We start from the raw sequence: 14,647 nt of genomic DNA, 5'->3' as shown, positions 1-14,647 counted from the left end.
CTGTATGCGACATAAATCTTCCATACAGTGTCTAGAAGCACCAAACACTTCGGCTACCTTCGTTACAGAGGTGCCAACGTACGAGCGCCAACACTTTTGCTCTTATTCGAACTCACTTACTTCCGACATAGTGCACACATAACTACGTACGACACTATTCTAACCACGACTGACATTAGCTACGTGCTGAGCAGACTGCACAGCTGCCGTTCATGGTGGTCAGATGCAAGCTAGCAACCTGCACACCAGGCCAGCGTCTTCATTTATTTTCAAGCATGCGTTTCTCGCTTTGTTTCCATATTTGTGTCCAACCCCTGTACAGCGTCTCCGGCGCTACAGTCTTCACCCACCTGGATGATTTTTCGTGAATTTTGCGAAGAACGTGTTTCGTTAAGATAAAGCAGCCTTATGAAATCTTTATAATGTTATCTTTCTACATATGAATCAGTTCTTATGAGTGGACGGTTGTTACGTACAGAAAAATGACTAAAACTTCGTGTATGTTGGTTTGCGTAAAAAATTGTACGCATATTTGCAATTTTATGGCCGATTAAAACTGTGTACCAGAACGGAACTGTAACCAGAGACCCTTGCCTTTTGCGGGCAGATACTCTACTAACTGCGCTATCTTCTTTTCCCAATCTTTTATGGAATTGAAATAATAATCAGAAGGTTTTACAAATGCTTATCCATAAGAAAAACATATAATTTCCTTCTCTTATATTTATAATAATAATAATAATAATCACAATAACAATAACAATAATAATAATAATAATTAAACAATCAGAGGAAAACGAAATCTTAAGACAGCCACCAGAACAAGCACAAATAGAACACGAAGTGACACAGATGTTAGATATAGAAGAAAAATTTCAGCTAACATATATAGAATACAAAGACACAAATACAGACATTAGACCATTCTTGCATAGACCACCAAATAACCCACAAGTCGAAACAACAATAAAAACAATCAACATAATCATACACAACAAAATAAATGAAAACACAACTATGGAAGAGTTACAACTACTGGTTTATATAGGAGCACTCACTACACTAAATATACACACTAGGCAGAGATCAGAACCAACCAACACACAGAAGAAACCCACAAACCAGCATGGCAACACAGGCTACAGATCAAAATAGAAAAACTGAGAAAAGACATTGGACAGCTAACACAATTTATAAGAAATGAAATCTCGGAAAAAAAACGAAAAAGGTTAGGTAAAATCTCACAACAAGAAGCGACAGAGCAATTAGACGAAAAGAAGCAGAAATTACAAGCATTAGCCAAACGATTCAGAAGATACAAAAAAAGTGAAAATAGAAGGAAACAAAACCAAACATTCAACACAAACCAAAAGAAATTCTACCAGACAATAGATAACACACACATTAAAATAAACAATCCACCAAACATAACAGACATGGAACACTTCTGGAGCAACATATGGTCAAACCCGGTACAACATAACAGGCATGCACGGTGGATACAAGCAGAAACAGACACATACAAGATGATACCACAAATGCCTGAAGTGATAATTTTGCAACATGAAGTCACCCAAGCAATTAATTCTACTCACAATTGGAAAGCCCCTGGAAATGATAAAATAGCAAATTTCTGGTTAAAGAAGTTCACCTCAACACATTCACATCTAACTAAATTATTTAACAGTTATATTGCAGACCCATACACATTCCCTGATACACTTACACACGGAATAACATATCTGAAACCTAAAGATCAAGCAGACACAGCGAACCCAGCTAAATATCGCCCCATAACATGCCTACCAACAATATACAAAATATTAACTTCAGTCATTAAACAGAAATTAATGACACATACAACACAGAACAAAATTATAAATGAAGAACAAAAAGGCTGTTGCAAAGGAGCACGAGGATGTAAAGAGCAACTGATAATAGATGCAGAGGTGACATATCAAGCTAAAACTAAACAAAGGTCGCTACACTACGCATACATTGATTACCAAAAAGCTTTTGATAGTGTACCCTACTCTTGGTTACTACAAATATTGGAAATATACAAAGTAGATCCTAAATTGATACAGTTCCTAAACATAGTAATGAAAAATTGGAAAACCACACTTAATATCCAAACAAATTCAAATAATATCACATCACAGTCAATACAGATTAAGCGTGGAATATACCAAGGAGACTCATTAAGTCCTTTCTGGTTCTGCCTTTCTCTGAACCCACTATCCAACATGCTAAATAATACAAATTATGGATACAATATTACTGGAACATACCCACACAAAATCACACATTTGCTATACATGGATGATCTAAAACTACTGGCAGCAACAAATCAACAACTCAACCAATTACTAAAGATAACAGAAGGATTCAGCAATGATATAAGTATGGCTTTTGGAACAGACAAATGTAAGAAAAATAGCATAGTCAAGGGAAAACACACTAAACAAGAAGATTACATATTGGATAACCACAGCGACTGCATAGAAGCGATGGAAAAAACGGATGCCTATAAATATCTAGGATACAGACAAAAAATAGGAATAGATAATACAAATATTAAAGAAGAACTAAAAGGAAAATGTAGGCAAAGACTAACAAAAATACTGAAAACAGAATTGACAGCAAGAAACAAGACAAAAGCTATAAATACTTATGCCATACCAATATTGACCTACTCATTTGGAGTAGTGAAATGGAGTAACACAGACCTAGAAGCACTCAATACACTTACACGATCACAATGCCACAAATATAGAATACATCACATACATTCAGCAACAGAAAGATTCACATTAAGCAGAAAGGAAGGAGGAAGGGGATTTATCGACATTAAAAAACCTACATTATGGACAGGTAGACAATTTAAGAAAATTCTTTCTAGAACGAGCAGAAACTAGCAAAATACACAAGGCAATCACTCATATAAATACATCGGCTACACCACTGCAATTTCATAACCACTTCTACAACCCTTTAGATCACATAACATCAACAGATACGAAGAAAGTAAATTGGAAAAAGAAAACACTTCATGGCAAGCACCCGTATCATCTAACACAGCCACACATCGATCAAGACGCATCCAACACATGGCTAAGAAAAGGCAATATATACAGTGAGACAGAAGGATTCATGATTGCAATACAGGATCAAACAATAAACACCAGGTATTACAGCAAGCATATTATTAAAGATCCCAATGCCACAACGGATAAATGCAGACTTTGTAAACAACAAATAGAAACACTAGATCACATCACAAGCGGATGTACAATACTAGCAAATACAGAATACCCCAGAAGACATGACAATGTCGCAAAAATAATACATCAACAGCTTGCCTTACAACATAAACTTTTAAAACAACACGTTGCTACATACAAGTATACACCACAAAATGTACTGGAGAATGATTAATACAAATCATACTGGAACAGAACCATTATAACAGATAAAACAACGCCACATAACAAACCTGACATCATACTCACCAATAAAAAGAAGAAATTAACACAACTAATCGAAATATCCATACCCAATACAACAAATATACAAAAGAAAACAGGAGAAAAAATTGAAAAATAGATCCAACTGGCTGAGGAAGTTAAAGACGTGTGGCATCAGGATAAAGTTGACATCATACCAATTATACTATCAACTACAGGAGTCATACCACACAATATCCACCAGTACATCAATGCAATACAGCTACATCCAAACATATAGATACAACTACAGAAATCCGTAATTATTGATACATGTTCAATTACCCGAAAGTTCCTAAATGCAATATAACACATACCGTACAGTTAAAAGGAAGTGACGCTTGATCAAGGTCCGCGTCACTCCATTTTTAACCGGACTTAACGTCTGAGAAAGTGAAAAAAAAAATAATAATAATAATAATCCTTTTAAAAAACACAAAAATAACCAAAAGTTACACCAAACATACATTCTGTATGAGGTATCAGAACAGTCTGTAGATTTATTCTTTTTCTCTGTAAACTTAAAACGATTTTCTCAAACCTCTTATTCCATCAGGTGACCTTGTTAGTGACTAATGGTTTCTCTTCATCGGTAGTTCCCTTTCTTAACAACACTCGAGACTGACACTTAGATAAATGTGCACTAACTTTCCGTATCACGCTCCTAGACGAGATTTAAGGCACTGATGTTGCAATGACAAGTACTCGGTAAATTTCAAGTGTCCAACAAGCGAGGCAAACACATTGTGTTCAGCGTCAGGGAGACGTTTCCAAGATGGTCGTAAAACTTGGTCGACGTTTATCTTATTAGCGGGTATTCTCTTGATAACAGAGTGCTTTCTTCTTACCACATTCCAAGTATTGGTCATCTTCTTGCATGTGTTTCATGTTCGCTTCAACGCTACACACTTCGCATAAGGGGGACAGATTTACTTTGTATTTCTTAGCAAGAGTTGGGAGGTTTCAGTGAAAACATCTAGCCAAGTATCTCTTATATTTGTGGACAAAATGTTTCCTAAACATTTTTCCAAACCAGTTTGTGTGAGGATATTTAATTGCAATATGCAGCTTAGGAGCACTTTAAATTACTTGTTGCTAGACTCTTGCTGTGGACTACTTCACTGTGTCCTCTCCTAGGTATCTTGCTTCTATGTAGTAGATGTACCCATAGCTGTAAATTTTAGGCTGTGGTTGGACACAAATAGGCTGCCTTAAATCTGAGAGTCGAAACATTTGGAAGATCTTTCCTGTAATACTTCTTGCGCATTTCCAAAGTATCTTGCTTGCAAATGTTAGGAATATTGTCATGCAAAGGTGGTTCTGTTTTCTCATCCCCAATCTGCCTTTGATACATGAGGTTGTTGTGTTGGGAAACGGCAGTTTGAACAAACTGAAATTCCAAACATGCTCGCACTTTTTTTTTTTCAGAAAGAGGAAGGATGGAGCTATACGATTGAGTATGGATAATATATAAGCGTTGATGTAACAGTCCATTTGTATTCTATATAAATTTCGAACATTTCGTGTGCTTAACCCCAGGCCCGCTCAAAAATCTCCCTAACCGCTCTGTTTCCGCCAGTACGTCCCCCCTACATTGCAAGTATTCGTGGATGGCTCAGTCGCTGGAGCACTTCGACGCGAATGACAAGGGCCCAGGCTCCAGTGCCAGTCAATCAAACAGTTTCAGTTTACAAGAAAGTCTCAATTGTACTAAAGTTCTCATTTGTTTCCGCTATCATCTGTACATCTTTTGATCTACCACTCCCCTCTGAAACATTACATTTGTTCGTATAAGGTACGTGTCATGAACTTTACAAATACACGTCTCAACATTTATTTCGATGTACTGTTTTCTTTCTTTTATGTTGTTAAATAACATAAACTGATAGAGTAATAACTGTATTACAGCGGCCAGAGACTGCCATTAACGAGCAACATCACTAATGTCGAACTATCAACTTTTTGTCGTATGAAAAAATCTATATTAAGTCTTTTTCTTATGCATATCTGTGCCTTTCGTCTATCTGCTATCGTACTGTGCAAATGCATGTGGCAGTGGCCTGTACTGGTATTTGGTAATATTTATACAAACTGAATTTATTTAAAAACGCCTTACCGTACTCCAGTCCAGTGTAATGAATACTCTTCTACAGTTTCTGCGGCCGCGTCGGAAAGATTGAGGGCGGACTGTTTGATGGTAAAACGAACAGACATTTTGTCTTCTCTCGTGATTTATTCTTTTTTACAAAGTAGAACCACCGTGAGGTTTATTCGCCTATAGTTTCCTCATTCTCGCGTACATTTTTACGTATAATTTTGTTGCACTTATCTGTCATCTATCACAGAACAACGACGTCGTCAATCGCCGCAGTGGTCTGAGGTATCCCGCCTCGCGGTTTGCTTTTGACGATGAATTATTTCATGAATTAATGCTGACTTGTAATTACTCAGTATTTGGCAGAATTTTGTCGGAAAGGAGACAAAGCTATTCATCGTCATTGGAGTGTACTCTTTCTCGTTGCAATATTGAAGTTACCCAGAATTTCGTTGTATTCATTGTCTATTCAAATCGTGACTTATTGAAAAAATTTATACTGAATCTCTCCGTCTTTACAGAGAGGAGGAGTAAGAGGAGGAGGAGGCACGCTTCACACCGTAGTGACATACTCATATATAAAAAGCACTCAGTCTTCAGGCGACGAGTGGCCTACCGGGACTATCCGAGCGCCATGTCATCCTCAGAGGAGAATGCGGATTGGAGGGGCGTGGGGTCAGCACACCGCTCTCTTGGTCGTTATGATGGTATTCTTGACCGAAGCCGCTACTATTCGGTCGAGTAGCTCCTCAATTGGCATCACGAGGCTGAGTGCACCCCGAAAAATGGCAACAGCGCATGGCGGCCTGGATGGTCACCCATCCAAGTGCCGACCAAGTCCGACAGCGCTTAACTTCGGTGATCTCATGGGAACTGGTATATCCACTGCGGCAAGGCCGTTGCCTCCTCATACATCAGGTTTTTGAAAATAGCTAAACAGGTTTTTAAGCTTTGTAGCATTTATTACTTTCAACTTTATAGTTACAAATAATATGTTACATGACAGAGCAACGTCAGAAGTTTTGTCTGTATATCTGTGCGCTGAGGTAAAGGTGTGGAACGGTCAAGAGCCGCTGAAGAGCGTGTTGAACGAGCGAAAGAGACTTTCACGCATAGCCCCAAGACATCAGTTCAGATGACTAGTCGTGAATTAACAGCTCCATTGCCATCTCTTACAACTACTTCCTTACCGTTTGCAGTCGTTACGAACTTTAAAATCTACACACTATGGCTTACGTGCCAACTTTCCAAACGAAATGTTGCTACATAACGATGAAGATTTTCTGTATCGTTTGGTCTTCAGTGGTGAATCGACATTTCACCTAAGTGGAATGTCAACTCGTGTCATGTGCGCGTCTGGGGGTCAGCAAATCCCGACAAGATAGAACAGTTGCAATGAGAGTCTCCTAAACTGAATACTTTTTGTGCCTTATCCCGGAGGAAATTTCATGGATTTTTCTTTTTCGGTGAAGCAACTGTAACTGGTATTTTTTTTATCTCAATAAGTTACGAATACGGCTCTTTCCTCAAATGGAAGAAGCTGAACCATACAACTTCATCTGGCAGCAAGATGATGCGCCACCTTACTGGCATTAATCAATACGCGGCTGGTTAAACGACGTTGCACCCTACCGCTGGATGGCTTCAAGGTGCCGGATGACAGAGCCTGTTTGCCTGACCTCCACTTTCACACACAATATGACGCCATGCAAGTTTTACATTTGAGGGTTCAGAAAGTATCATGGGTACGTGTCTCCGCTACCAGCTGAGGTACCCCACTTTATAAACAGCATTGTTGCAAAATTGCTCCTGACATACTGATCAACGTTTGAGAAGAACTTGCCCATGGACGCGATGGGTGACGAATTGTTCTCGCATTGAAGACTTGCAAGAAAAACTGTTTCAGTTGCTCTTTCATTTGATGTATTATTTACAATTGTAAGTTTAATGTCTTGAATGCTACAAAGCCTTAAAACCTGTGTATTCATTTTGAGACGCCCTGTATTCTGGTGCTAGACAACGGATCTTCGCTAAATCTGGACGGAGCGAAATAAATGTGCATATGTATCACACTGCCGATGAGAAATGGTCGTTGGCTTCGCTGTCGAAACCTACACCAAAGCAACGCTCGGAAGATTAATTTTCTAGTATCTCTGCAGACTTGTTCTCGAAACTGGATGCTTGTAGCCATCAGTCAGCGAATACAGATTGGTGCAGGACGGGAGGAGTTCTAGGGAAACGTTTTTACGCGGCGTCAGGTGCGCCTGTTTTGCTCTTCCCTCGGCTGTTAGGCCTACGCAGCGCGCTTAAGATAAAGCGCGGGACACGGACCGCGCAGACCTGCGGGAACAAATGCCAGTCGCTTTGTTGCCGGCGCCGCCGTCGGCGAGCCCATTAATCTCGAGCTCGCAGCGGCGGCGCCACAGTAGCCCGAGGGCGGCCGAGAGCCCGCGGAAGCTACCGAGCAGTGACGGAAGTGGCCGAGCGTCGTCGGAAGTGGCCGAGAAGCTCGCGGCGACCGCCAAATCGAGTTTCCTGCTAGAGCGGTCGGACGCGTCGATGGCTGCGGGCGCGTATCGATCCGTAAACACGCACACAGCAGCCGTCAGGACCGCTGATTCTCCCCCGGCGGGACGAAGAGCGGAGCATCAACAACGCTGGCAAAGAGTCAGTGTATTGTAAACGTCATTTCCAAACCCTAGAAGGCTCCGAAAAATATTAACTTTTCCACTGGCGGTTCCCACCATTCGAGTAATTAACGCTGGAAAGGAGAAAGAACAGAGAGGGTAAAGTCAAATATTGGTGGATCACAAACGAGGTTTTTTGAAAAATATCGTCATTATCATCACTATAGTCCTGGCTGCGAAATACCAACACTAAATATCTACAGAATATTAGGTAGTTTAGTAGAATTGATATTTCTAATCAATTCGGGCTCTAGAAATGTGCGATACAATACTGAAAAAAGGCAAAACAACATTTCTAGCATTTGTAGATTTAAAGAATACTTTTGACTTTGTTTACTGCAATACATTCTTTGAAATTCTTGTGTGTTATCTATACTACTATTTAAAAAGAATTTGTAGTTTAACGTTGTTACCAAAAGTCTCTGGAAGTTCTTGACCATTTAAAATTTTTTACATGATGCTCTGATAAATATTATGACAGACGTTGGCTGTATACACTGATGAGCCAGAACATTGTGACCACCTAGATAATAGATGGTATGTCCAACTTTGGATGGGATAACAGTAGCGACGCATCGTGGCATGGAAGCAGTGAGACTTTCGTAGATCGCTGGAGGCAGCTGGCACCACATCTGCACACACAGGTCACCTAATTCCCGTAAATTCCGGGGATGAAGCTGATGAGCCCCGAAGCCACGTTCAGTCACATTCCAAATGTGTTCGATCGGATTCAGCTCTGGAGAGTAGAGCGGGCCAGCATACCAATTGGAATTCGCCACCGTGTTCCACGTGTCAATCCATCAAACTCCTCGTCTTGTGACATGGCGCATTATATTGTTGAAAAACGCCACTGCCGTCGGGAAAGATGATCGTCATGAATGGGTATACGTAATCTGCAACCAGTGTAAGATACTCCTTGGCCGTCATGGTGCCTTGCACGAGCTCCACTGGACCCATGGGTGCACACGTGAATGTTCCCCAGAGCATAATGGAGCCGTCGCCAGCTTGTCACCACCCCACAGTACATGTGTCAAGGATCTGCTCCCTTGGCAGAGGACGGATTCGCGCCTTCCCATCAGCATTATGAAGAGAATATCGAGATTCGTCAGACAATGCAATGCTCTGGCACTGCGCCAACGTCCAGCGCCGATTGTCACGTGGCTGCTTCACTCGTAGTGGAGATGCGACTGGCATACGCGTGGGTCGTCGGCTGTTGAAGCCCATTGTTAGAAGCGTTCGATACAGTGTGTGTTCAGCCACATTTCTACCGTGCCCAGCATTAAAGTCTGGTGTTAGTTCCGCCACAGCTCGCCGCCTATCCTGCTTTTCCAGTCTGCCCAGCCTACGACGTCCGATATCTGTAATGAGGGATAGCCACCCAACTCTACGACGTCTGGACGTGGGTTCACCATGGTTTCACCACGTGTTGAAGACACCACGGCACTCCACCAACACCTGAAAAGTCGTGCAGTTTACGAAATGCTCGTGCCGAGCCTCCGAACCATCACAGTCTGCCCTCGGTCAAATTCAGATCGCGCGTCTTCCCCATCCTACACACGGACAGCACGCTCACTGATACTACATGCACCGTGTGTGTGCCTGACCAGCAGTTATTCTTCGCCAGGGGACGCTGCTATTGCCTGGATGGGTTTATATCGATAGTGGTTTGGTGGTCATAATGTCCTGGCTGAACAATGTATACGATTTCAAACAAAACTTGTGTACACAACGATGTTCTGTTTTGTTTTCTTCATGACAGCTCCTAAGAGGAAAGAGGAATGTTGTATTTGTGGCTTACCGACTTACGATTAAAATAATACTGTGGAATATGAGTCGTCGAAGAATTTACAATCCTAACCACTCACAGATTAAAACTATGAAAAGTACTGTTATTGAAGCTATATTAGTGATCCCAACTGATTTACAATTCATTTTAAGTGAAGTCCTTCCCCATCAAGGTTTAGCTTGTAATACCAATAAACAAGGCAGAAGATCAGAGAGAGAGAGAGAGAGAGAGAGAGAGAGAGAGAGAAGGGGGAGGGGGAAGAGCAGATAACAGAGAGGAGGATGTGGAAAATGGACAGAGAGAAGGGCGAGGAGATGGGCAGAGAGGGCGGCGGGGGGGGGGGGGGGGGCGAGTGTAGAAGATGGCTAAAGAGAAGGGGTTTTTGTTGAGTATAGCGTAGTACGAAAGTGAATAGAAACTTCTGTAATGTGGTGTGCGTAGGAATGCTGAAGACTACATTGGAAGATCTGATAATTATGAAGAGATATTGAATCGAAGCGGTAGAGAAGGAATTTATGGCACAACTTGTGTAAAAGAAGAGATCAGATCAGTTGATACGACACATCCTGTGGCGTTAAACATTAAACTTGGAAAGAGAAGGAAATTTCGGAGGGCTAATATTGCAGACAGCGAGAATGGATTACTGCGGTAGCCATGTTCAAGTGGATGTACATTATGTGATCAAAAGTATGCGGACACCTGGCTGAAAATGACTTATAAGTTCGTGGCACCCTCCATCGGTAACGCTGGAGTTCAGTATGGTGTTGGGCCCGCCCTTAGCCTGGGTGACAGCTTCCGCTCTCGCAGGCATACGTTCAATCAGGTTCTGGATGGTTCCTTGGGAAGCATGAAGGTGCTTAAAATATCAATGTAGGCCTGTAGTGTAATAGTGCCGCGCAAAACAACAAGGGGTGCAAGCCCCTCCATGAAAAACACGACCACCGCCTCTGAATTTTATTGTTGACACTACACACGATGGCAGATGACGTTCACCGGATTTCGCCATACCTACACCCTGCCATCGGATCGCCACGTTGTGTACCGTGGTTCGTCAGTCCACGCAACGCTTTTCCACTGTTCAATACGTTCTCGCTTCCCACGCCCGGGTTCCCGGGTTCGATTCCCGGCGGGGTCAGGGATTTTCTCTGCCTCGTGATGACTGGGTATTGTGTGTTGTCCTTAGGTTAGTTAGGTTTAAGTAGTTCTAAGTTCTGGGGGACTGATGGCCATCGATGTTAAGTCCCATAGTGCTCAGAGCCATTTGAACCATTTGAACCACTGTTCAATCGTCCAGTGTTTACGCTCCTTACACTGAGCGAGGCGTCGTTTTGCATTTACCGGCCTGATGTGTGGTTTATGAGCAGCCGCTGGACCATGAAATCCAAGTTTTCTCACCGCTCGCCTAACTGTCATAGTACTTGCAGTGGATCCTGGAATTCCTGTATGATTGTCTGGATTGATGTCGACGTGTACGCTTTTGCGCTGTATGTGTCCCTTCACGTTTCCTCTTCACTATCACATTGGAAATAGTGGACCTAGGGAAGTTTAGGAGTGCGTAAATCTCGCGGTATGACACAAGTCACACCGAATCACCTGACCACGTTCGAAGTCCGTTAGTTTCACAGAGCGCCCAATTCTTCTCTCTCACGATGTGTAACGACTACTGAGGACGCTGACTCGGAGTACCTGGCAGTAGGTGGCAGCACAATGCACCTAATATGAAAAACGTATGTTTTTCTGGGTGTCCGGATACTTTTGACCACATAGTGTATGTTGCCGTAGTTTTGTATAGAGACTTGAACAAGACAGGCTATCGTGGAAAGTTACATATAACCAGTCCTCGGACTGGACTTTTCAGATACGACTATTAGCACGTGACTTGTTACAGCAGAAACCGCACAAGCTAACTGCATCCAGCCAGTTGTCTCATGGCGCAGCCATATGTTTCACGTAGTGAGCCCATTGACTATGAGTCGCCAATGACGGTGTGTTCCCTGACTGGGTTAGATCTCAGTGTGCCATGTTTCACCTTTGTGTCTACTTCAGTTGTGTAATGCGCAAGCTACTATTGCAGATTTCTTTTCACATCTGAATACCGATTCATTTTACGCTGGCATCGATAGTGCTACATATGCATGCCTATTCTGCAATTACCACTCAAGCGATTCGCAGAGAGTTGACTGAGCCACCTTGTAGCTATTTCTCTACTGTACCACTCCCGAAAAGAGCGCGGTAAAAACGAACACGTAAATCCATCCGTGCTAGCTCTCATTGGTGTTGTTTTATTACTGCGATCATTTCTCCCTTGGTGGGTGGGCGTCAGTAAAATATTTCGCATTTGGAGAAGAAAGTTGGTGATTAAGTTTTTGCAAAGATCCTAGCACAACGAAAAACGCCTTTGTTTTAATCATTGCCGCCCCAATTCACACATCGTATCCGCGACAATCTCTCCTGAGTTTCGCGATACTTAAAAACACGTTGCTCTTCCTTGAACTTTTTCAATGCACTGCGTCACACCTACGTGGCAAAGGATCGCATACCGGACAGCAGTATACTAGCAAAGAACAAGACTACATAACTTTTGTCCTTGCTATTTTCTAACAATTTATGCTTCGGAAGTATGAAATATGCCAAATACTCAACTCAACATTTGCTTTTATGAATACCGAGCGAGGTGGGACAGTGGTTAGCAAATTGGATTCGCATTCGGGAGGACGACGGCTCAAACCCGCGTCCGGCCATCCTGATTTTCGTGATTTCCCTAAATCGTTTCCAGCTTCGTTGCTTGGTCCTCTCCCCGAAATCAACAAAGCAATCTTTTATGAGTATATGTAATACCATGAAACTTAAATATTGCAGATTTTGATAGATTGGAAGTTACACTTTTTTTAACCATGTGAGCTTAAAAAAAGACCACCATACATATCAAATTCGACATATGTAAAAAAAGAAACGTGAACACATGTGACATAGAAGTGAGTAAGTCTTCGAGATTTACGATTCTACAGCAAATGACTTTCATGAATCAACCCCCGGAAGTAGTCCCCATCAGATTTTTGTTATATCGTCATTGACAGCGATGTTCAAAGTCCAGTATATGTTGGCAGAAGCATTCCCCTTGCTCTTCCGAATATTACCCCATCTTGTCTTTGAATTTATTTAGACCAACATGATTTTTGAAGGACATACTGCATTCCATTATGCCGAAGTTCTTCCCCCACAGCTTTGATTAGTTGCACAAAGTTTTCGGCATTATGGTTGCCCGTAAACTCTTAACTACTGCTATAAATCAGTTCAAAGCTTTCTTCCATTTCTCAGTGATCATCTTCGGAAATTCGCTGTATTGCATGATTTTCATTTGTTGTCCCACAAAAACACTAGGCCGGCCGCTGTGGCCGAGCGGTTCTAGGCGCTTCATTCTGGAACCCCGCGAGCGCTACGGTCGCAGGTTTGAATCCTGCTTCGGGCATGGGTGTGTGTGATGTCCTTAGATTAGTTAGGTTTAAGTAGTTCTAAGATCTAGGCCCACCCCCATGAACCATGGACCTTGCCGTTGGTGGGGAGGCTTGCGTGCCTCAGCGATAGAGATAGCCGTACCGTAGGTGCAACCACAACGGAGGGGTATCTGTTGAGAGGCCAGACAAACGTGTGGTTCCTGAAGAGGGGCAGCAGCCTTTTCAGTAGTTGCAAGGGCAACAGTCTGGATGATTGACTGATCTGGCCTTGTAACAATAACCAAAACGGCCTTGCTGTGCTGGTACTGCGAACGGCTGAAAGCAAGGGGAAACTACAGCCGTAATTTTTCCTGAGGGCATGCAGCTTTACTGTATGATTACATGATGATGGCGTCCTTTGGGTAAAATATTCCGGAGGTAAAATAGTCCCCCATTCGGATCTCCAGGCGGGGACTACTCAAGAGGATGTCGTTATCAGGAGAAAGAAAACTGGCGTTCTACGGATCGGAGCGTGGAATGTCAGATCCCTTAATCGGGTAGGTAGGTTAGAAAATTTAAAAAGGGAAATGGATAGGTTGAAGTTAGATATAGTGGGAATTAGTGAAGTTCGGGGGCAGGAGGAACGAGACTTCTGGTCAGGTGACTACAGGGTTATAAACACAAAATCAAATAGGGGTAATGCAGGAGTAGGTTTAATAATGAATAGGAAAATAGGAATGCGTGTAAGCAACTACAAACAGCATAGTGAACGCATTATTGTGGCCAAGATAGATACGAAGCCCACACCTACTACAGTAGTACAAGTTTATATGCCAACTAGCTCTGCAGATGACGAAGGAATTGAAGAAATGTATGATGAAATAGAAGAAATTATTCAGATTGTGAAGGGAGACGAAAATTTAATAGTCATGGGTGACTGGAATTCGAGTGTAGGAAAAGGGAGAGAAGGAAACATAGTAGGTGAATATGGATCGGGGCTAAGAAATGAAAGAGGAAGCCGCCTGGTAGAATTTTGCACAGAGCACAACATAATCATACCTAACACTTGGTTTAAGAATCATGAAAGAAGGTTGTATACATGGAAGAACCCTGGAGATACTAAAAGGTATCAGATACAT

The 14,647-nt window shown here is 42.2% G+C and overlaps 1 pseudogene; it reads right to left on the bottom strand.

Moving 5' to 3' along the window:
- Positions 1 to 6,387: 6,387 nt before the first annotated feature.
- On the bottom strand, positions 6,388 to 6,505 carry LOC126413532 (5S ribosomal RNA; annotated as a pseudogene).
- Positions 6,506 to 14,647: the final 8,142 nt, after the last annotated feature.

Source organism: Schistocerca serialis, chromosome 7 (assembly GCF_023864345.2).
Source record: "Schistocerca serialis cubense isolate TAMUIC-IGC-003099 chromosome 7, iqSchSeri2.2, whole genome shotgun sequence".
NCBI classification, from domain to species: domain Eukaryota; kingdom Metazoa; phylum Arthropoda; class Insecta; order Orthoptera; family Acrididae; genus Schistocerca; species Schistocerca serialis.
This window is presented reverse-complemented; position numbering and strand designations above follow the sequence as displayed.